At 39.1% G+C, this 22787-nt stretch overlaps 1 protein-coding gene across 1 annotated transcript in view; it reads left to right on the top strand.

Annotated features, from left to right (window-relative positions):
• Positions 1-22787, top strand: part of LOC121441046 (EF-hand domain-containing family member C2) — a 155987-nt gene that overhangs the window by 8621 nt on the left and 124579 nt on the right. The window lies entirely within an intron of this gene.

The raw sequence follows: 22787 nt of genomic DNA, 5'->3' as shown, positions 1-22787 counted from the left end.
ATCAGAGGTGTGAGCCTCTATGCCCAGCTAAGAATACTTAAAATCTCCTCTTGATGTGCCATGGAACTTACTCTTTTCTGTCCAACTTTAATTTTGTATCCTTTAACCAAGGTTACTTCCTGGCTAGCCTTACACACACACACACACACACACACACACACACACACACACATCTATCCTAAACAAAGAAATATTATCCTTTGTTGTTTCAGACAGGGTGTTTTTGTTGTAAGGTATCAAACGCTTATCTTTCCCAACTAATACTTAATCAACCTTCACCCCATCTTTTTCTCTGTATAGGATAATCTATCTTTCTAGAGATAATAAGGGTTAGGTCACTGTGTCTTTTTTACCTAGTGAATTGGCATTAATTACTTTTGTATGTTCTAAATGTGGCATTAAATAGCAATTGAAAAAAAATACTTTCTTTTGCTGCACACTGATTGTGGTTCTCCACCCCTAAGTACCATAGTGTGAGATGATGAGAATTGTTTAGTAAATGGAAGAAATGCTGTATTAGGCAAGAGTCTGAAGTTTTGTTTGAGATGGGGATTTCATGGAGTCTAAGATGGCCTCAAACTCATTTACATGGCCAAGACTGGCTTTGTACTCCTGATCCTCCTGCCTCTGTCCTCTGAGTGATGGAATTACATATTACATTACACCTGGCTTATGAATTTTTAATGTATATGTTTACAAAGAATAGACACAGATATCCAACCAATAGTTGAGAAAGGGGAGGTCAGTTTTGTGTCTTCTATTTCTCTCTCTCTCACTCTAATACTGGGCATTGAACCCAGGCTCTCAAACTTGTTAGGCAAGCAGTCTACCACTGACTAGAGCCCCAACCTTTTAGTATCTACAGCAGGGACAAAGATCAAAGAAAGAAACCCAAGGCGAGCAGTTATTTTCTATAGGGTGACATATGGACATGCCATGTTTGCAACAATCCTCAATTATAGATTCATGTGTTGTTCTCTAAGAGGAATCTGTTATTTTTATCAGCCTTAGAAATTAAAAAGAAAACAGTTCAGGACCAGATAAAGAATTCAAATTACAATATGCTCAATTTATCAAGTGATTTATTCAGTAGGTTTTAGCATGGGTTGGTTGACAATGTCCTGAATTATAGTAGAAGTGATACATTCCCATGACATCTGTAATATGGTACATCAATTAAAGTACATATTATTCAAAGCCCAGTTCTGATACCTATAAAGAGATCTAACAGACCACAGGGAGGCTTCTTTTCTTGGGAAAGTGACTCCATTTTCAACATGGGTCAATAGTTCTTTAGAAAACTGTTTTCCATGTCTGGCTCTATGTTGGACTTAGAGCTTGAAAACAATTTCTGAACTTGGAGCAATTATGCATGGATTCCTGTAATTCTGCATCTTATAGAATATTTAATATGCAAGGACCAAAGAAAGATTTTATTTTTACTTTTTAAGTAAAAAAGAGGTTTTTGATATTTTTAATTCACTATGGAAAAACTAATATTACATTCTCTTGCATGTAATTTTGAAAATTCACTGTTTCATTTTTCTCAATATTTAATATATGCCATTCAAGAAGACTTTGCAGCCCTTTAAGAACTTATAAAATTATGTAGACTATTTCATGAAGGTGAATTATATTAGCCTCAGACTGCTTAAGAAGATGAAGAGCTTGCTCATTTCAGATATGACTAAATGCAGCATAATTCTTTTGCTTATTTTGTTGGTCAACATGAACTAAATATTCATTGAGCTTTAAATGAGACCCTAAGACTATGAGATATTATGTGCCCTGACAAGATTGTGAGCGACACGGCAGATTCTAATTAATACCCAGAACAAATCATAATGTGTTTCCTCCATTGGTGCTTCAGCAAAACAAGTCAACACCTGTTAATTATTTGGTTTCTTCAAATGAGACACTTTCAACTTGTAGCCAGCTTTCCCAATACCTCTAATCCCAGGGATGTATGTAAGGTTATACTTTCAAGTAATGCAAAATAAAAATGAAGGCGATTCTTTGGAGACCATATCCAAATGAGTATCTGTAGTAAATGTTATTGATGACCACCCAGTTCCACATTAGGGGGTGTGTTTCCATTTCCTGGCTTTAGTGACTGTCTTTCTAAGCAGCTCACACTTGTAATCCTCTCTGGAGATTTGCCCCTGGCTGATGGAAGTCGAAAAACCCAGACATATTCCAGCCCTTCTCTAGAAGCTGACAAGATTAACCAAAGTCAAGGGGCTATGCTTCGTTCCCTCAAGGCAAGAAAACTCTATGCAGTGATCCAGGCTCCCTTGTGCACCAGACCAGTGTTTAACCTGATCTGTGAATACATGCTTGTTTGGCTTATTTCCCTTTCCTTTGCTGCTGCTGTCGTTTTCTTACAAAATTCTCTCAACATAAATCATGTGTGCCTACCCTGTTTCGGGCTCCACTTTTGTCAGTCTCAGCTTAGGATAATATTACAGTTTATATCTGTGATTCTAAAAGTGATGATTAAAATACTTTGGTTAGATAACCATCACCTGACTAACAGAGAAAGTTATATTTGCAGTCACCCAAAATAGCCAGTATGTGCATGGTCTTTGCAGTGAACACATCTTGCCAGTCTCCCTTCATTCATTTGCACATATTTTTTTCCAGGTGGACTATCAGCTTTATTGAGGCTGGAAATGTGCCTATTTAAAACTGCTCACTTCCCAGCTTCTTGTAGCTAGGGCTGTCTATGCAATTCAATTCCAGTTAATGATATATATATATATATATCATTAACTGTTAATGATATATATATATATACATATATATATATGTATGTATGTGTATATATATATATTATACTTTGGCTAATGATATGTGTTAAGCTTTATTGGGTGGGCTCCTTGGACAGTTATGTTTTCTAACGTAAAGAGTCAGGCTCAGCTGGAGTGATTTTCCTGTTTATCCTATATTTTCTTCTCTGTAATTAGTACATAATTCTTCAGCTCTGGTAGCCGTCCTCTGAATACAGTAGAGATAAATGGGCCCTTCATCCCTTTGGGCATAATAGAGATACCACTTCAGGCCCAGGCTGACTTTCTCTAGACTTCTTACGTGCGAAAAATCAGCTTCTATTTCAGGAGTTCTCAGTCTATACAGGCATTTGGAAATGTGGTGGAGGTGTTCTGGTTTGCCACAAAGCTTAAGGAATAAGGTTGGATTAGGGCAAGGTGAAAGAGCTACTTGTCTTGGGTTCTCCAGTGAAGGGAAGCCCTTCATGCTTGATAGCATTTGTTATAGAGTATTTAAGTTATTGCAAAAATGTCATGTTTAACAAAGTAACATTTTTAAATGATGATAGGATCAGTAACTGTGCCATGTGATTCACACTAAGCCTGAGGTGAAAGGCTTAGCAGTATTGATTTTTCCCCAAATCTTTAGAATTTTGGTATTTTGTTCAGCAGAATTTTCGTTGAGACAGGGTTTCTCTGTGTAACAGCCCTAGTTGTCCTGGAACTAGCTCTGTAGACCAGACTGGCCTTGAACTCACAGAGAGTGCTGGGATTAAAGGCATGTGCCACCACCACCCAGCTTCACTAGGATTTTTTATTTTAATTTTGATGTTTTAAACTTCCTTATTCATAGACTAGTACTTACTGGGAGGGGAGGTCTGCGGCCAGTGACTATCTGGATGCCAAAGGAGCATTGCACATCGTTGCCATGTGAACCAGGCAACCCTATGCATAGAATCACTCGACCTAAAATGCCAGTCAAGCTTCTGTTGAGAAAGTCTTCTTTGCTTAAAACTGTTAGCACTGCGATGAGTGATATAAATAGCTAAAACAATTTTGTTTGCTGTTTCCTACCTCTGAAATGGCTGTTGATGTCATTGACCTCAACTAAGGAAAAGAAGGCCATCATAGGCCAAGTTAAAAGACTACTCCGGAGTCATGATGGAACACAGAACATGAACACAGCTAAGCCTGGTGGCTCAGACATACAATTCCAGACACTCAGGTGGCTAAGGCAGGAAGACAATAAGTTCAAGGCCTCTCTGAGAAAGAAATGGAGTGAATTCGTGGCCAGCTTGGGCAACTTCCTGAGACCCTTTATCAAAATGAAAAAAAGAAAAGAAAAACAAACACATGCAAACTAAAGCTAGGAATGGAGCTCAGTAGCAGAATTCTGTTCTAGTATGGGTGAGACCCTAGGTTTAATCCCCGGTACAAGAAACAAACAAACAAACAAACAAAAAAACAGAAAGAGAATGGTGTTCCAACCATAAAATGCACCATTCATTCTTAATGGTTCCCAGCTATCACCCTAGTACCTTCATTAAGAGGAAATGGAGATAATTGTAGTCAATATGCAAATAGAAAGTCATATTCACAAGAAGTACAGTAGGAGCTAGGATCTGAGATTGAGTGTTAGAGGTGCTAGTTCTAGTAATATGGACCATCAATTCTCTGTGTCCTGTAGCTTAGTCACTTTACCTCTCTGAGCATCAGTTGCCTTGATTTCATGTGACTTAGGGCTTGACTACATGATTTCTAAGAGTTTTTTTGCCTCTGGCCACCAAGAATGATTGTTCATCCTAGAACTGGGCCTAGGGTTTTAATTACCTCAGGCTGAGATTTGGTATTTAGCAGTTTGTGATATGCAATAGTTGGTCACTTTTATATATAATCTATGATTAGTTACTTTTATAAAAAGTCAAAATATTTAGAAATGTGTTGAAGACTAAATGTTTTTATGACTTTGATCTGAATGTTAAGCACCATTTACACAGACTCTACAATTATGCACTCATTTCTCTTCATTTTTCAATGGCAGATAGTTAGCATAATTTGTTTGCAATTTCATAAACGATTCTACTATAGAAAGTGTCAGGATAAAGGTTGATCTTATGGGGGGTATACATGCATTTAAAAGTACTATTTCATTATTTTCCATTTATTAAAAACATAATTATGTTTAAAAATACTGACCACTGAATTAGAATTTTAATAACTTTGCATTAATTAACTTTGAGTTTATAGTGCGCTAATTATATAGTATTTTATGAATCTTTCTACTTTGGAGAATACAAAAGTAATTCAGGCTCTTAGGTCACCTTGATTTTCTTTGTGTGCATGTGTATATACAAGAGCATGCATGCGTGTGTGTGCACATCAGTGCACATGTGTGTGAAGGTCAGAGTCGACCTCCGGTATGGTTCCTCAGGATTGTTTTATGAAACAATCTCTCACTGGGATCTTGAGTTCACCAAGAAGATTCGGCCGGCTGGCCTTTGAGTCTCAGTACTCCCTGCCTCTGTCTCCGTCCAGTGTGTGCCACCATGCTGGCTTTTTATGCTGAAGATAGAATTCAGGTTCTCATTCCTAACAATCATTTTGTTCACTGAGCCCCTTGACCTAAAAAAGAGCAAGTTGGTTTCTTTTTCTTTTTCTTTTCTTTTCTTTTCTTTTCTTTTCTTTTCTTTCTTTTCAAGTTGGTTTGTATGTACTGCTTCCTTAGCAGGTGTCAGAAAAGACAAAGGTTAAGATTGGGACTTGTGTTGGGAACATCGTGGGAGGGGTTATATAAGACATTTGGTTCTGGATAAGATATTATCAGGAAGAGGAGTACTTTTCTTTTCTTTTTTTTTTTTAATTGAAAGAAAAAAAAGAAATTCCTGCCTCCTCCCAGCCTCCCATTTCCCTCCCCCTCCTCCCACTCTTCTCCTCCTCCCCCCACTCCTCTCCCCCTCCCTCTCCAGTCCGAAGAGCAGTCAGGGTTCCCTGCCCTGTGGAAAGTCCAAGGTCCTCCCCCCTCCATCCAGGTCTAGGAAGGTGAACATTCATACTGGCTAGGTTCCCACAAAGCCAGAACATGAAGTAGGATAAAAACCCAGTGCCATTGTCTTTGGCTTCTCATCAGCCCTCATTGTCCTCCTTGTTCAAAGAGTCTGGTTTTATCCCATGCTTTTTCAGTCACAGTCCAGCTGGCCTTGGTGAGCTCCCAATAGATCGGCCCCACTGTCTCAGTGGGTGGGTGCACCCCTCGTGGTCCTGACTTCCTTGCTCATGTTCTCCCTCCTTCTGCTCTTTATTGGGACCTTGGGAGCTCAGTCCGATGCTCCAATGTGGGTCTCTGTCTCTATCTCCATCCATCGCCAGATGAAGGTTCTATGGTGATATGCAAGATATTCAGCAATATGGCTATACGATAGGGTCATTTCAGGTTCCCTATCCTCAGCTGCCCGAGGAACTAACTGGGGACATCGCCCTGGGCACCTGGGAGCCCCTCTAGGTTCAAGTCTCTTGCCAACCTTAAGATGGCTCCCTTAATTAAGTTATGTGATTCCCTGCTCCTCTATCCAACCTTCCTTTCTCCCAATCATTCCGTTTCCCCAAGTTCCCCCCATTCTCCCGTTCTTACTTTTCTCTCCCGATCTCCACTTACCCCACCCCAACCCCAAGTTCCCCATTTTTTGCCCGGCAATCTTGTCTACTTCCCATACCCAGGATAACAACTATGTGTTTTTCTTTGGGTTCACCATCTTATTTAGCTTCTTTAGGATCACAGATTATAGACTCAATGACCATCATTTGTGGCTAGAAACCAATTATGAGTGAGTACATCCCATGTTCCTCTTTTTGGGTCTGGGATACCTCACTCAGGATAGTGTTTTCTATTTCCATCCATTTGCATGCAAAATTCGAGAAGTCATTTTTTTTTTACCGCTGAGTAGTACTCTAATGTGTATATATTCCACACTTTCTTCATCCATTCTTCTATTGAAGGGCATCTAGGTTGTTTCCAGGTTCTGGCTATAACAAATAATGCTGCTATGAACATAGTTGAACAAATGCTTTTGTCATAAGATAGGGTATCTCTTGGGTATATTCCCAAGAGTGGTATTGCTGGGTCCAGGGGTAGTTTGTGTTACGGGAGGTCCTCCCACTCCTCCAGCCTATCGCCGCTGAGATACCAGCCCATTGGGGCGTGGTCTCTCTCCCTTTAAAAAAACCTGCCACTTCCCTCTCCTCTCTCTCTTTACTTCCTGCTCCTCCAGCAACTAGACTCACTTCCTGGTTGCACAGAGGGCTGACAGTGATCTGTAAGTTTTTTCCCCTTTAAATAAATACCACCCTATTAATCATAATTCCAAACTGGTGTGGCATTGTTTATGACTTACGCCTTCAAGTTTGATCCCGAATTTCCCGAGAAACTGAAACACTGATTTCCAAAGTGGTTGCACAAGATTGCATTCCCACCAGCAATGGATGAGGGAACCCCCTTCCTCCACAACCTCTCCAGCAGAGGCTATCATTGGTGTTTTTGATTTTAGCCATTCTGACAGGTGTAAGATGATATCTCAAAGCTGTTTTGATTTGCATTTCCCTGATTGCTAAGGAGGTAGAGGATGATCTTAAGTGTCTTTTGGCCATTTGAACTTCTGTTGAGAATTCTCTGTTCAGTTCCGTGCCCCATTTTTTAATTGGGTTAATTAACATTTTAAAGTCTAGTTTCTTGAGTTCTTTATATATTTTGGAGATCAGACCTTTGTCTGTTGCAGGTTTGGTGACGATCTTCTCCCAGTCAGTAGGTTGCTTGTTTGTCTTAATGACAGTGTCCTTTGCTATACAGAAGCTTCTCAGTTTCAGGAGGTCCCATTTATTCAATGTTGCCCTTAATGTCTGTGCTGCTGGAGTTATACATAGGAAGCAATCTCCTGTGCCCATCTGTTGTAGGGTACTTCCCACTTTCTCTTCTGTCAGGTTCAGTGTGCTCAGATTGATATTGAGGTCTTTAATCCATTTGGCCTTGAGTTTTGTGCATGGTGATAGATATGGGTCTATTTTCATTCTTCTACAGGTTGATATCCAGTTGTGCCAGCACCATTTGTTGAAGATGCTTTCTTTCTTCTATTGTATGCTTTTAGCTCCTTTATCAAAAATGAGGTATTCATAGGTTTGTGGGTTAAAATCTGGGTCTTCTATACAATTCCTTTGGTCGACTTCTCTGTTTTTATGCCAATACCACGCTGTTCTCATTACTGTAGCTCTGTAATAGAGTTTGAAGTCAGGGATGGTAATGCCTCCAGAAGTTCCTTTATCGTATAAGATTGTATTGGCTATCCTGGGTTTTTTGTTTTTCCATATAAAGTTGATTATTGTCCTCTCAAGATCTGTGAAGAATTTTGATGGGACCTTTATGGGGATTGCATTGAATCTATAAATTGCCTTTGGTAGAATTGCCATTTTTACTATGTTGATCCTCCCAATCCAAGAGGAGGGGAGGTCGTTCCATTTTCTGGTATCCTCTTCAATTTCTTTCTTCAATGCCTTAAAGTTCTTGTCAAATAGATGTTTCACTTCCTTGGTTAGAGTTACCCCGAGATATTTTATGCTATTAATGGCTATCGTGAAATGTGAAGCTTCTCTAATTTCCCTCTCTGCTTCCATATCCTTTGTGTATATGAGGGTGACTGATTTTTTGGAGTTGATCTTGTATCCTGCCACATTACTAAAGGTGTTTATCAGCTGTAGGAATTCTTTGGTGGAGTTTTTGGGGTCGCTTTTGTACACTATCATATCATCTGCAAATAACGAAAGTTTAACTTCTTTCTTTCCAATTCGAATCCCCTTGATCCCCTTATGTTGTCTTATTGCTATTGCTAAAACTTTAAGCACTATATTGAAGAGGTATGGAGAGAGGGGACAGCCCTGTCGTGTTCCTGATTTTAGTGGGATGGCTTTGAGTTTCTCTCCGTTTAATTTGATGTTAGCTGTCGGCTTGCTGTAAATAACTTTTATTGTATTTAGGTATGACCCTTGTATCCCTAATCTCTCCAAGACTTTTATCATAAAGGGATGTTGAATTTTGTCGAATGCTTTTTCAGCATCTAATGAAATGATCATATGGTTTTTTTCTTTTAGTTTATTTATATGATGGATTACATTGATAGATTTGCGTATGTTGAACCAGCCCTGCATCTCTGGGATGAAGCCTACTTGATAATAATGGATAATTTTTCTAGTGTGTTCCTGGATTCGGTTTGCCAGTATTTTGTTGAGGATTTTTGCATCGATGTTCATGAGTGAGACTGGCCTGTAATTCTCTTTCTTGGTTGAGTCTTTGAATGGTTTTGGTATCAGAGTAACTGTAGCTTTAAGGAATTTGGCGATGACTCTTCTGTTTCTATATTGTGAAATACATCAAGGAGTATAGGTATTAGGTCTTCTTGGAAGTTATGGTAGAATTCTGCATTGAAACCATCTGGTCCTGGGCTTTTTTTGGTAGGAAAGTTTTTGATAACAGTTTCTAATTCTTCACAACTAACAGGTCTATTTAGATTGTTCACCTGTTTCTGGTTTAACTTTGGTATATGGTATTTATCTAAAAAGGTGTCCATTTCTTTTACATTTTCCAGTTTTGTGGCATACAGGCTTTTGTAGTAAGATCTAACGATTCTCTGAATTTCCTCTGTGTCTGTGGTTATGTCCCACTTTTCATTTCTGATCTTATTAATTTGCAAATTCTCTCTCTGCCGTTTGATTAGTTTGGATAGGGGTTTATTAATCTTGTTGATTTTCTCCAGGAACCAGCTTTTTGTTTCATTGATGCTTTGGACTGTTTTCTGTGTTTCTATTTTGTTGATTTAAGCCCTCAGTTTGATTATTTCCAGTCTTCTACTCCTCCTAGGTTAGTCTGCTTCTTTTTTTCTAAAGCTTTCAGGTGTGCTGTTAAGTCCCCAATGTATGCTTTCTCTGTTTTCTTTTAGTGGGCACTTAGTGCTATGAACTTTCCTCTTAGGACTGCTTTCATAGTGTCTCATAAGTTTGAGTATGTTGTTTCTTTATTTTAATTGAATTCCAGGAAGACTTTAATTTCTTTCTTAATTTCTTCCTTGACCCAGATGTGGTTCAGTAGTTGACTGTTCAGTTTCCATGTGATTGTTGGCTTTCTGGGGGTAGCATTGTTGTTGCCTTCTAGCTTTAATCCATGGTGATCTGATAAGACACAGGTGGAGACTGAGAATTTTTTGTGTCTGTGGAGGTTTCCTTTGTTACCGAGTATGTGGTCAATTTTCGAGAAGTTTCCATGAGCTGCAGAGAAGAAAGTATATTCTTTCCTATTTGGGTGGAGTGTTCTATAGATGTCTGTTAAGTCCATTTGCTTCATTACCTCTAATAATTCTCTTAATTCTCTATTAGGTTTCTGTCTGATTGACCCGTCCATTGGTGAGAGAGGTGTATTGAAGTCTCCTACTACTAGTGTGTGTGGTTTGATGGCTGCCTTGAGTTTTAGTAATATTTCTTTTACATAAGCGGGTGCTTTTTTATTAGGGGCATAGATATTCAGGAATGAGACTTCATCCTGATGAATTGTTCCAGTTATGAGTATAAAGTGTCCATCTCGATCACCTCTGGTTGATTTTAGTTTGAAGTCAGTTTTGTTAGAAATTAGTATGGCCACACCTGCTTGTTTCTTAGGACCATTTGCTTGAAAACCCTTTTCCCAACCCTTTACTCTGAGTAGATGCCTGTCTTTGTGGTTGAGATGTGTTTCTTGTAAACAGCAGAGTGTTGAATCCTGTTTTCGGATACAATCTCTGAGCCTGTGCCTTTTTATAGGTGAATTGAGTCCATTAATATTAAGTGATATTAATGACCAATGGTTGTTTACTCCGGTTATTCTTATTGTTTTTGGTAGTAGAGTTTGCGTGTCTCCCTTCTTTGAGTTGTGCTGGTGAAGGGTCGCTAGATGCCTAAGTTATTGTAGGTATTGTTGGCAATGTTGGATTCCTTGGGTTGTGATTTTCCTTCTTTTACTTTCTGTAGGGCTGGATTTGTGGCTACATATTGTTTAAATTTGTTCTTATCCTGGAATGTCTTGTTTTCTCCATTGATAGTGAATGATAGCTTGGCTGGGTATAGTAGTTTGGGTTTGCATCCATGGTTTCTTAGTTTCTTCAGAACATCTATCCAGGACCTTCTGGCTTTCATGGTTTCCATGGAGAAGTCAGGTGTAAGTCTGATTGGTTTACATTTATAAGTTACTTGCCCTTTTTCCTTTGCAGCTCTTAATATTCTTTCTTTAATCTGTATATTTTGTGTTTTGATTATTATATGGCGAGGGGATGTTTTTCTTTGATCCAGTCTGTTTGGTGTTCTGTATGCTTCTTGAATATTCAAAGGAGTATCTTTCTTTATGTTGGGAAAGTTTTCTTCCATAATTTTGTTAAAAATATTTTCTGGGCCTTTGAGCTGTGTCTCCTCTCCTTCTTCTATCCCTATTATTCTTAGGTTTGGTCTTTTTATTGTGTCCCATATTTCCTGAATGTTTTGTGATGAGAATTTGTTGGCTTTGCTGTTTTCTTTGATCAGTGCATTTATTTTCTTTATGGTGTCTTCAGAATGTGAGAGTCTTTCTTCTATCTCTTGTATTCTATTGATTATGATTGTTTCTGTAGTCTCTGCTCGTTCACCTAGATTTTCCATATCCAACTGGTCCTCAGTTTGTGTTTTCTTCCTTGCTTCCATTTCAGTTTTCAATTCTTGCACTGTTTCCATTATCTGTTTGATCGTTTTTTCTTGGTTTCCCAGGGTATCATTTACGCATTTACTCATTTCTTCAAACTTTTTGTTATACTTCTCATCCATTTCTATAAGGGCGTTTTTTTACATGTTGTTTAAGGGACTCTATTGCTTTCATAAAGTCAATTTTTTCCACTTCTTCTGTGTTAGGGTGTTCAAGTCCTTCTGTTGTAAGATCATTGGGTTTTGGTGTTTTCATGTTGTTTTTCAGATTGTTGGGTGAATTCTTGCCTTGGCGCCTGCCCATCTCCTCCCATTGATGCTCTCTAATGGGCTTTTAAAGCAGGAGCAGGTTTTTCTGCTGGCCAGGGTCCCCGCTTACAAAATGCCTTCTCTCCTTTTCCTGGGTCCCACCGCTGGCCAAGATCTCTTTCACCACCCAGAAGGGTCTTCGGGACCAGGGCCATGTTCCCTGTTTGCCAGGGACCTTGCCAACAAAAGGCCTACCCCTCTGAAGGCCAGCCACCAAAACAGAGGAACACTCGCTGCCCTCTGCCCTGAGCTCCCTATCCAGCGCCCAAACAGGCTAAACTGGGTGATCCTGTGGCCCTGTAGAAGGGAGGGGGAGTGAAGGAGGCCCCTGGATGCAAGCTGGGATATGCCAGGGAGTGAGAGGTCACAGCAGAGGAGGAGCAGCCCCAGCAGAGGGTACCAGCCCTAGCAGGCCAACTGGGGGGTCAAGGGGGGCAGGGAATGCCCCCTCTCCGTTTCCTGTGTCCCGCCGGGGCCAAGAACACTCTCCCCACTCAGGGTGGTCTTCAGGGACAGGACCAGGCTCCCCGTTCACCCGTGGACCTCGTCAATAAAAGGTCTACCACTCTGCAGGCCAGGCCCCCCAAAACCTACTTGATTTAGTTGTAGTGTGGCGATCTGCTCTCAGTGTGGGCTTCACTGTTTCATGCTTGGACTATCCCGCATTTGCCACATCTGCGCGCCGGTGTCCGCTGCGTCTCTAACCATATTGTTTTTAAAAGTACTTTTGAAATGATTTTGGACTCTCAAGAAATAACAAAAATGATACAGGGAGTTCTAATGTGCCCTTTCTTCAGGTTTCTCCAACAGTGACATTTTTTTCTAACTGTAACAAAAAATCAAAACACGTCAATTCCCTTAGATAGTTCATTTTTGTCTTCTTCATTTAGTCCTCCTCCCATACCTGGTATTTACAGAGGTCAGAATGCCTCCATTTTCATAGAACTGGAATTATCAATTTTGTGAGCCACCATGTTGATTCTAGGAATCAAACACAGGTCCTCTGCAAGAGCAATAAGGGTTCTCAACTGCCAAGTCATCTCTTTAGTCCCCTTTTTAAAAAATGTGTATGGATGTTCTGCTTGTATGTGTATTTTTGTACCATTTATATGTCTGGTATCTGTTAAGTATTTTTTTCTTTTTGGCCTACAACCTCTCTGCTGATGCAATAATCCCAATCAGAGCAAATCAGACCAAATTAGAAGATGCCCAGGTTTAATTGGTGCCAGCACTCCCCAGGGGACCCCAGGAAAACATGGAGTTTGGACCAGAGAACTGAAAGATCATGGAAAACTGCGAGACCATGTGTTCATTGGGGGGGCAGTTTAAATAGCCTGTGGGAGTGATCTTGACCCTCCCTGGGGAGGGGTCACCATTCGGTGGGCTTTCTTGGAGGTGGAGTTTGGACTGAGGCAATTCCCAGGGGAGGTGGCGCAAAATACATGCCAGGGCCCTAGGGTGAAGCCCCCAGCTAAACATTTCAGACTCTTTGTATAAAGGGGTATTAGAGAGCTGAGGTGATGCTTTTAACCAAACATTCTAGACTCTTTTTTGATAAAGGGGAGGGGCGCCCACAGTACCCACAAAGACCAGAAGGTGTCACATCCCATGGAAGTGGAGTTACAGATCATTATGAGCTACCAGGTGGGAGCTGTGAACTGAACTTGGGCCTCTGGAACAGACTCTTAACAGATGGACTATTTCTTCAGCTCCAAAGATTTATTTTTATTATTTTAAATTATGTATCTCTCTGTGGGTAGATGCACATGAGTGCAGGTGCCTGTGGAGGCCAGAAGAAGACATTGGATGCTGTGGAATTGGAGTTACAAGTTGTGAGCTATCTAATGTCAAGTCTATCATCCAACATCTGCACAAGCAGTGCTCTTAATTGCTGAGCCACATCTCCATTCCCCTCCTCCTCCTTCTCTGAGTTCCTTCACTATTGCTTAGCTTTGTGTGTTCTTGTATTTCATATAAATAAAATCTTATTCTTTGTCTCTTCTGGAGTCTGCTTTGAAGATGTGAGCTATAACTTTGACAATATGTATACATTAAATTCACATGATAGTCTACCATGAAAGATTTCTTGGTATTTGCACAGTGATTTTTAGTCCTCTGAACTGATAACCTCATTTTTAAACATGTAATTATGTTTCCCCTAAAATATATTGCTCTTATCTCCTTCATAGTTTCTTTTTTGAGGGGGCGATATTTGAAGGTGTCAAAACTGCCCACATCTTTCAATTTACTTTAATTTTGTTCTTCTATTTAACTTGTTTTGGCATTGGCTTTTGTCGTTGTTGTTGTTTTGATATTTGCTCTTTTGAGGTTTTTTTTTTTTTAAGAGAGAGGTAGAAAATGCAAACAATAGGACATAAAGTTGAGTGGAGAGGGAGGTGCGGAGAATCTGAGAAGATTCAAGGGAGGGAAAAATCAAAATATATTGTATGAAAACATTTTTAAATAAAAATGAAAAATGCCTGTTTTGACTAGGATAGTCAGTGTGCTGTTTTGTGTGAGAATAGGTCTTTTGATAAAGAATATTCTCTAGGGACATTTATCATTTTCTCTCCCTGCCTCCTTCCATAGAATTTTTTTATTGCATTATCATGTGTTTATAATTTTGGTTGCTATCCATCCCCTCTTCTTCTGCAATTCTGTTTTTCTTCTCTGTTATACATTCCTTCACCCCACTGTTCCCCCTTCTACTTGCATATCATATGTGTTACTTTCCTCACCCCTTGCTGTAATGCCTCCTTGAAGTTGGACTTTGGTTTGTGAGAAGCCTGACATGGGCTGAGATCTGAATGTCAGTCCTCCTGATTGAGCAGCAAACAATCTAAACCTCAGAGACATCTCAACAGCCCCAGGAAATCTTCCCACAGTAGTTTTGAACCTCTTTTCTTACGAATGGCATGTGCTTTTTAATTGCTTTGTTCCATGAATTCCACAAGGGTGTGAAGACCATTTTTATAGAACTTTGACTGTATTCTAAGCTACGAGCTTTGGATCTTACACTGACATATATTATTCAGTATTTAGTATTTTTATGTTTCATAATCTCACAGCTATATTATACACACATACTCTTCTTAATCCTTTAAATACCTGCTACAATATCCTGTGCTTTGCTAGTATGGATTTTCTAAATGTTGCTGAAAGGTGATCAAAAATTACAAGTTGTTTGTATATAGTTAATTGATGATTGAGATATAAGAATATTCCAATAGCTGAGATACTTCCCCTTTTCCTTTCATGCATTATAAAATCCCATATTGAAGCATGATTAATATAAGGTCATGAATGCTTACAATTTCTATACAGATGCATTTCTTCTTAAACCATAGGTTTAGTCACAGAAATAACAGAATTATAGGTTTATACTGTTTTTATAATGTAAAAAATCCTGTGGAAATCATTTTCCTATAACTTATCCTTCTGGTTGTTCATTTATTTAACTTATTGATCATCTCTTAGTTCAACGATCTAAATGAGATTCAGGGTTTGTATAAGCTCAGTTTCCCTATGATAAGTATATTTAAACAGTATCCATAGAAACACAAATTTATCAAAAATGGGGAGGAAACGAGTTGGAATTTAGATATTGTGACTTGAGCCTTAATATTAATATATACTCTCACTTCCACAATCCCAACTGAATTGGCTGCCAAGTTTAAAAAGAAGCAGCTACTTGGAACTAGGGTGAGGAGGTGTAGGGGTTCATCTTCGTGGGACAAACTTCTGAGGAACCTCTACATGACAACTGGGTATAGATGGGAGTGAGCTCACAGAATAGACCAAAACGAACATTGAACTTCACTTCCTTTCTAAAAAGAACGGAATTGGAGGTCAGAATAATATGCATGGAACTTTGAACCTGGTTTGTTTACAAACACTGATAGCCCAAGAAAGCCACCAGAGTGAAGGAAAACATGGCAAGCTGAGATCAAAGCAGAGCCTGCAAATAGGGCCTTTCTGTGCTGCAAGGCAGGACACACAAAGGACTGGTCACTCTCTTCCTGGAATAGAAGTCAGGTCAATCTATGAAATGTTTCAATGGAAAAATTAAAAGCATTTTTCCTCCTTGGGACAGTCCATGGCTCCCTCCCCAATTCTTTTACCATGTTATACCATAATTTGTATTAGTCACATTCCAAGAGGAGGGATTTAAGAACATGAGGATGGATGGGAAAGACTACACTATTTGTCGGGGGGCAGGGGATCAAATCTCACAGACCGTACAAGAATGAAGAAACCCATTATGAGGCTTCTGAAAAGATACAACATAAATGGAGAATAATGTTAGAAAGCCAAAAGGAATCTATTTCAGAAATATGTTTTGGGGGCTGGAGAGATGGCTCAGCAGTTAAGAGCACATACTGCTTTTTCAAAAATCCATATTAGGTGCCTAGCACCTATATCAAAGCAGTTCACAACAGCTTGTACTCCAGTACTCCGGTTCCGGGGGACCTGACACTCTTCTGGATTTCTAGGGCACTTGCACTCATGTTCATAAACCTACAATCTTTATACACTTGTCATTAAAAACACAATAGAGCCAGGTACATGTCTTTAATCTCATCAGCTAGGAGAGGGGAGAGGCAGAGGTAGATTCTGAGTTTGAGGCCAGCCAGGGCTACATAATGAGACCCTGCCTCAAACAAACATACAGTATGTTTTCTCTAGGAAATGGCTGGTTTGGGTTACCATGTATGTTGTGTTTTCTATTAAACAAATTATACATATCCTGCCTGACAGTTTTTATACTACACCAATGTGAAGAAATGATGAAAAACACTGCTAGAAAAGGTATTTTATCCCCTGAAACAGTGGTTCTTAACCTTCCTAATGCTGTGACTCCTTAATATAGTTCCTAACGCTGAGGTGATTCCAACCATAAAATTGCTCTGTTGCTACTTCAGAACTGTCCTTTTGCTACTGATATGAACTGTAATGTAAATATATGCTATGCAGGACCTCTGACATGTGACCCCAAAGGGGCTTAAACCCACCACAGAATAATTTGTACAACTTTTAAGGGGAACAAGTTTGTGACCCAGATATTCTATTCACCCATCATACCACTTGGAGGTATACTGCAGCCAATTAAGGAATTAAAAAAATCAAGCTGGGTAAGATGGTACACACCTTTAATCCCAGCACTTGGGAGGCAGAAACAGGTGAATATCTGAGTTCAAGGCCAGACTTTCCATAAAACAAGTTCCAGGACAACCAAGGCTACACAGAGAAACCCTGTCTTAAAAAAAATTAATAAATTAAACCATAGTTAAACCATAGGGAGGAATAGAATAGGTAATTAGGAAACAGAAATGAAATTGAAAACATAATTAAACATTTTAAGTATTTATTGAAAAACAGAAGGATAACAATGAAATGGATTCCATATGCAAATAGGAACAGAAAATAGCATGCTGGTTTTCTTCAGTTTCAGCCATTACTAATTTTTTGAATGCTTGAACTTCTTTTTTTAAATTACAGTAATTGTTAAAATCTGTCAGCCAGGAGGGGGAAAAAATCAATCTTATCTGTATGTCGTGTTTCTCTATCACCTTATGGCCTGTAAAAATGTTTGTAACTCTGCTTTAAAAAATATACACTTTGTAAATAAAAAAAAAATCAAAAGATCAGAAGCCCAGTGTGGGGAGTGCATGCTTGTAGCATACTCTTGGGAAGGTGAGACAAAAGAATTTGGAGTCAAGGCCAGCCTGGGCTATATAGCAAGGCTTTTTTTATGTAAAAAAAGGGGGGGGACCTTAAATAAAAAATAATCAAGAATATTAAAATCCCCTATTGATTACCGATAACATTTTTGTGGGATGTTTAAGTCTTAAGAGAATGAATTCCTTTTATAATAAAAAAAATAAGCTACTTAAAAATATGCATGTTAATATAGTTATATGAGAAAACTTAAATAAAAGACACCATCAGTAGTGGGTCTTAGGTAACAGAAATGGGATATTTCCTCATTCCTCTCTGTCATATTGTTTGGAATGCATTAAGATACTTTATGTATCTTTACAGAAGGGACTTTCTGACAATAAAAACATACGAATGCAGCAGTTATAATTCCAGGCAAAAATTGATGGACCATTTAGCTTAAGACATCAGAGGAAGCACAATAAAACATCAGAGTGCAAAGCAAAAAAAAAAAAAAAAAAAAAAAGTAAGTTTAAAAGCCCAATCAGCAAACAGAAGAAATCTGAGTAAGTACAGGCAGCCTAAAAATTGTTTAAAACAAACATAACACACTTCAATTTCCTAAAGAAACAAAAATACAGAAAATAATGGATTTAAATCACAACTTCTGGTGAAGTAAGATGCATAGTTTATGTTTGTAGTGAGTTGGCCAATAATTATGGAAATACTAGAGAACTGGCAAACAAAGTCCCTCCACAACTAAGCTGACAGTCTCTAAGTGGCAGGATCACAGCCTTTCATACACTTTACTGGTTCTCCCTCTTTTTTTTTTCATTAGGAATCCTGAAAATTTAACAGTAAGTAGGTAGAAATCTCAAAGTTAGATATAAGTAAAAACCACAAGAACAAAATTCTTTTGTCTCTTAAGACTAAGTGGTCTATTTTCTTCTTTTGACATTTGATTAAAAACAAGCTGACTTTAATTTCTTGTTTTACATTTTTGTTAAGTGCTGCTGATTTAACCAGGGGTTGTTTGCATGCTAAACAAATACTGTTCCAGAGCTATATCCATACTACTGCCTTTTAAAAATTTAAGTGAGGCAAAATATGGGCATGCCCTAAAAGGAATACCAAGATTCAGGGAGCCTGTTAATAGGCTTGAGGGGGCCCTGTAATTCTGGGCTAACTTAACTAATGGCCTAGGGCTCACTAACAGTAAATTAAATTTCTATACCATCAGCTGCCCTGATGGATCTGATACCTCAAACAGGACAATAAACAAAGTGCCATCCAAACAAATAAAGGGGAAATAATAATTCTTTGAAACTTAAAGAATACCTATTGACTAAATAGAAAATTACTTACAGGGAGCCAGAGCAATGGCTCAGCAGTTTAAAGTATATACTGATCTTACAGAGTAGAGTTCAGTTCCCAGAACCCATACTGGGTGGCTCATAGCTGCTTACAACTCCAGCTTTAGCAGATCTGACGCCCTCTCCTGGTCTCTGCAGGCACCTGCACTCACATGCACATACCTTCACATTAAACAAAGAGGGGTATGACAGTGTTCACTTTTAACCCCTGAACTCTCGAGGAACCAAAAGGCACATGGATCTCTTCAATTCCATACCAACTAAGGCTGTAGCAATAGTAAGATCCTGTATCAAAGGGGAAAAACCCATAGAAAACAACAAAAAAATATTTACAAAGTGCCTCAAATCTCTCATATTTACAGAATATATATTTTTAAGGATTCATTACCCTTATTAATGGACTCTTTAAATGAAGATTGCCAATTTTGATTCAGGTCATTCAGATTGGACTACTCACTCCCATTCTTGAAAGAACAACCCGTGGTGAAGTGTTCTTTTGCATGTTAAGAAAATGCAGAGTATGCTACGGTCATTCACCATAAAAATGTAGAGAATAAAACAAGTTTGAAAAACAGTTTTCCTGTAAAAATCATATTCTTTTGCAAAGGAAAACCACTTTCATTAGGTGTAGACCCTATGTATCTGGCTAAATGTGTCCTTACAAATGCCAGTGCTATGCATTTGCTTTGTGCCTGCTGAGGACAGAACCCAGGCCTTTCAGGGTCAGGCAAGTGCTTTCTACTACTAAGCCACGCCCTCAGTTCAAAATACAATTTTCCATTCATATTTATCATTGAAATGCTCACTTGACAGTGTCACTTTGCAAGGTATTATAAACTTTCCTCTTTCATGAAGCTTAGGTAACAAGAAAGGCAAGAGGATACTGAAATACAGTGAGTATATTACTTTGCAAAATGTAATTAAAGGCACAAGCACCCACAGAATACGGCTAAGATAGCATTTCCCAAGCTGGTATTTCTGGAGAATGAGTAGTTGAGTTGCACATCGTATTACTCTCTAAGAAAATAAGAACTGTCTCTTCTTGGGTGTTAATGATGCCTGCTAATATATCAAAGTACACATGAAACCTTAAAATCTAAAACATGGAATAACTACATAAAATTCTGTTCACATTCTAATAACTTCTTTAGCTCTATTAAAATGTATCTAATTTACATTGAAATTTTTTCTTCAAAAGATGGGATTCTCAAACGAAGGGGAAATCTATGATACATTCTGTTATTTATAAAAAGTATGGTATGCCAGTTTTCTGGTAAGACTTGCCACACTTTCTATTTAGCAGCTGAAAGTAGTGTACATAATACCCTTAATTTTTGCCTTAGCCTTTAAGTCAGAGAGGGGCAAAATGACTTATTCTCTGTTCCTTTCCTAGTATCACCTTCTTTCCCACATATTGTAATTAGCTTCCCAAAATGCTATTGAAGTTAATTATTGGTTCATATGTCAAGAATTCTTTGCCTACTTTCAAAATATTACTCTAAAATTGAAGATTCAATATAACAAGACTAAAAAGTTTGAAAACTTACAACATAGTAGAAGACAGCTGAAAAACACACTAATCTATTAAAAACGGGCTAAATAAGTGCTGATTCAACTGATAAACACATAAACATATTAAAACATGCTAAATAAGTGTTATGATTCAGCCAATAAACACAAATCTACTAAAAACGGGCTAAATAAATGCATGGTTCAAATAAACAAAAGGATTATGTGTCCCTTTAGATTGGTGGTCAGGGATAACTTCTCAGTGAAAATGACTTCTGAGCTCAAAGCCAGATGGAGGTGAGCCAGCTGACTTCTCTGAACGCAGTTTTAGAGGGGAAAGGATCTTCCATTTCTCTCCAATAATGGGCTTCCTGGATTTGGCTGTGTGTTTTGCTCCACCACGTTAAGCTTCATTACCACAAATATTTTTTCTAAGTCTGAATTTTCAATGTCTGGGAGGACTGCTTTTATTAAGTGAGCAGCTGAAGTTCTTCCATTTCTAACATGTTACTGTTGAAATTTGATGAAGTCTGAAATCTGCATGAACAGCTGCTATGTTACGATGATGCACTGCTGTCTAAGAGCTTCACAATGACATGCTAAGTTCAGATACAAGAGCGACTCAGTGGCTCATATTCAACCCTATTTGGTTCTTAGAACTTTTAGCACCTCCAGAGTCCTCTCCCATCTTACTTCAGTCTACAATTCCAGTCAGAGGAGATGTTAATCTTAAGAGATTTTGAAGAACACATCTTTTCCATATTTTCCTTGCCCATAAACTTTGAATACATTCTTGACTTGAGATACAGGGTAGAGTTCAAAATCCTTCTAACTTGTCAGGCTGTTGGTCTCCTGCCACCATTTTTCAAGACTCTTGACTGTGTCCTTTCTGCTTTAAATACTGTAGAGGCGAAAGGTATTCTCCCTCAAAGTGGCTAAGATGTGAGAGAGTGGCTCATTTCTGATTCTGGCCATTTCTTCCACAATATACAGACCCAAACCTGGGTGTGCATACTGGCAAAGGCTTTTGGGAACCCGGCGAGGTAGAAAGTAAGGAGCATCAGTTTCAACAAGGATTCTCTCCAGAGGAATCCTCTTTAGAGACTCACGTGCCTGCCAGGCAGAAGTGTAAGAAAGAACTGCTGTGAAGCCGACAGACATGTTGGGAAAGTATGCTAGCAGGGGCTCAATGAGTGGATAACTGCCAGTGAAGCAATGCCTGTGGATCTTGTAGTCATAGGGCACACATTTTTTCATGATGTCCATTAGGTCTTCATCAGCATCTCGGCAGTGAATCACCAAAGGCTTTTTCATAGACACAGCTAACCGTAACTGTCGCTCAAATACCTTAGCCTGCTCTTGGACAGGTGTGGTGCATTTGTAAGAGTAATCCAAGCCCATTTCTCCAAAGGCCACAGCCCTGGGGTGGCGTAAGGCATATAAGATGTTTCTTTCTTGATAGTCATTATAGTAACGTGCAAAATGTGGGTGACAGCCAAAGGTCCCCCAAACCAGATCTTCACTTAATAGCTGTTTCCATAGGCCATCTCTTAGGGTACGAGGATCACAGAAATCAGTGATGCAGCCATGAAATTCCTTAGAAAAAGTGCAGTTATAAATTTTCCTGAACTGAGAAAAGCTTCCTTGGAAGGACAACTTGGAAAACAGCATGTCCAAGTGACAATGAGTATCAATGAAACCTTCCAATTGACTTGGATGCAAGCGACTCCTTGGCGGGAAATCAGATGCACATGCTCCATGAATACATGAAAGCTCACCCTCTTGATAGGTGTTTTTTCCCCGTGCTTCTGCATCTCTGGAGGATAAAATTATACGGGAATTCCAGTATTCCTCATCATCTATTCCTTGCATACGACTGGTCATCTCTTCAGAGGTCATTGTATAGTAAGAATAACCAGCTGGGATGTCCTGTGCAACTGTCCCATCAGTGGATGCAGACGTGCTGCTGCTGCTGCTGGGATACTCCACCTTTTCTTTCAAAACCTTGTTACGGATGGCCCAAGAGCTGGTATAGTCATTCCAAGGGCTGTAGTATGAAGTAGGCTGTAGGAGCTCTTTCTTATTCTGGTAGGGTCCTAGCTGTGAAATGGCTGAGAGGCTTGGTGAGAATGGCTCATTTTGAATGAATCTGGCTGTGGAGGTCTTAACATTAGACCTGCCACTTCCTGAAGAGCTAGACGCCTCAAACACTCCCCTTTCTTTAGGCTTTAGGAATGAAGAACAGGAGTTATCCTCACTCTGATATTCTGGGAGTAGAAATTTTTTTTCACAACTAAATATATTTCTGCCACCAAATAACTCCTCATTAGGCGACTTATAACGATTCAGAAGCCACTTCCTCTCACCAAAGTTGCCTATCTTCGGAGGCTGAGCTGCAAAAGGAACATCTCTGGACGGTCTTCTAGCCACCTTA

This window comes from Microtus oregoni, unplaced genomic scaffold (genome assembly GCF_018167655.1).
Source record: "Microtus oregoni isolate MIOR12 unplaced genomic scaffold, Mior012 000073F_000, whole genome shotgun sequence".
NCBI classification, from domain to species: domain Eukaryota; kingdom Metazoa; phylum Chordata; class Mammalia; order Rodentia; family Cricetidae; genus Microtus; species Microtus oregoni.
The sequence above is the reverse complement of the archived record's forward strand: the minus strand, read 5'-3'. Positions and strand labels throughout refer to the sequence as shown.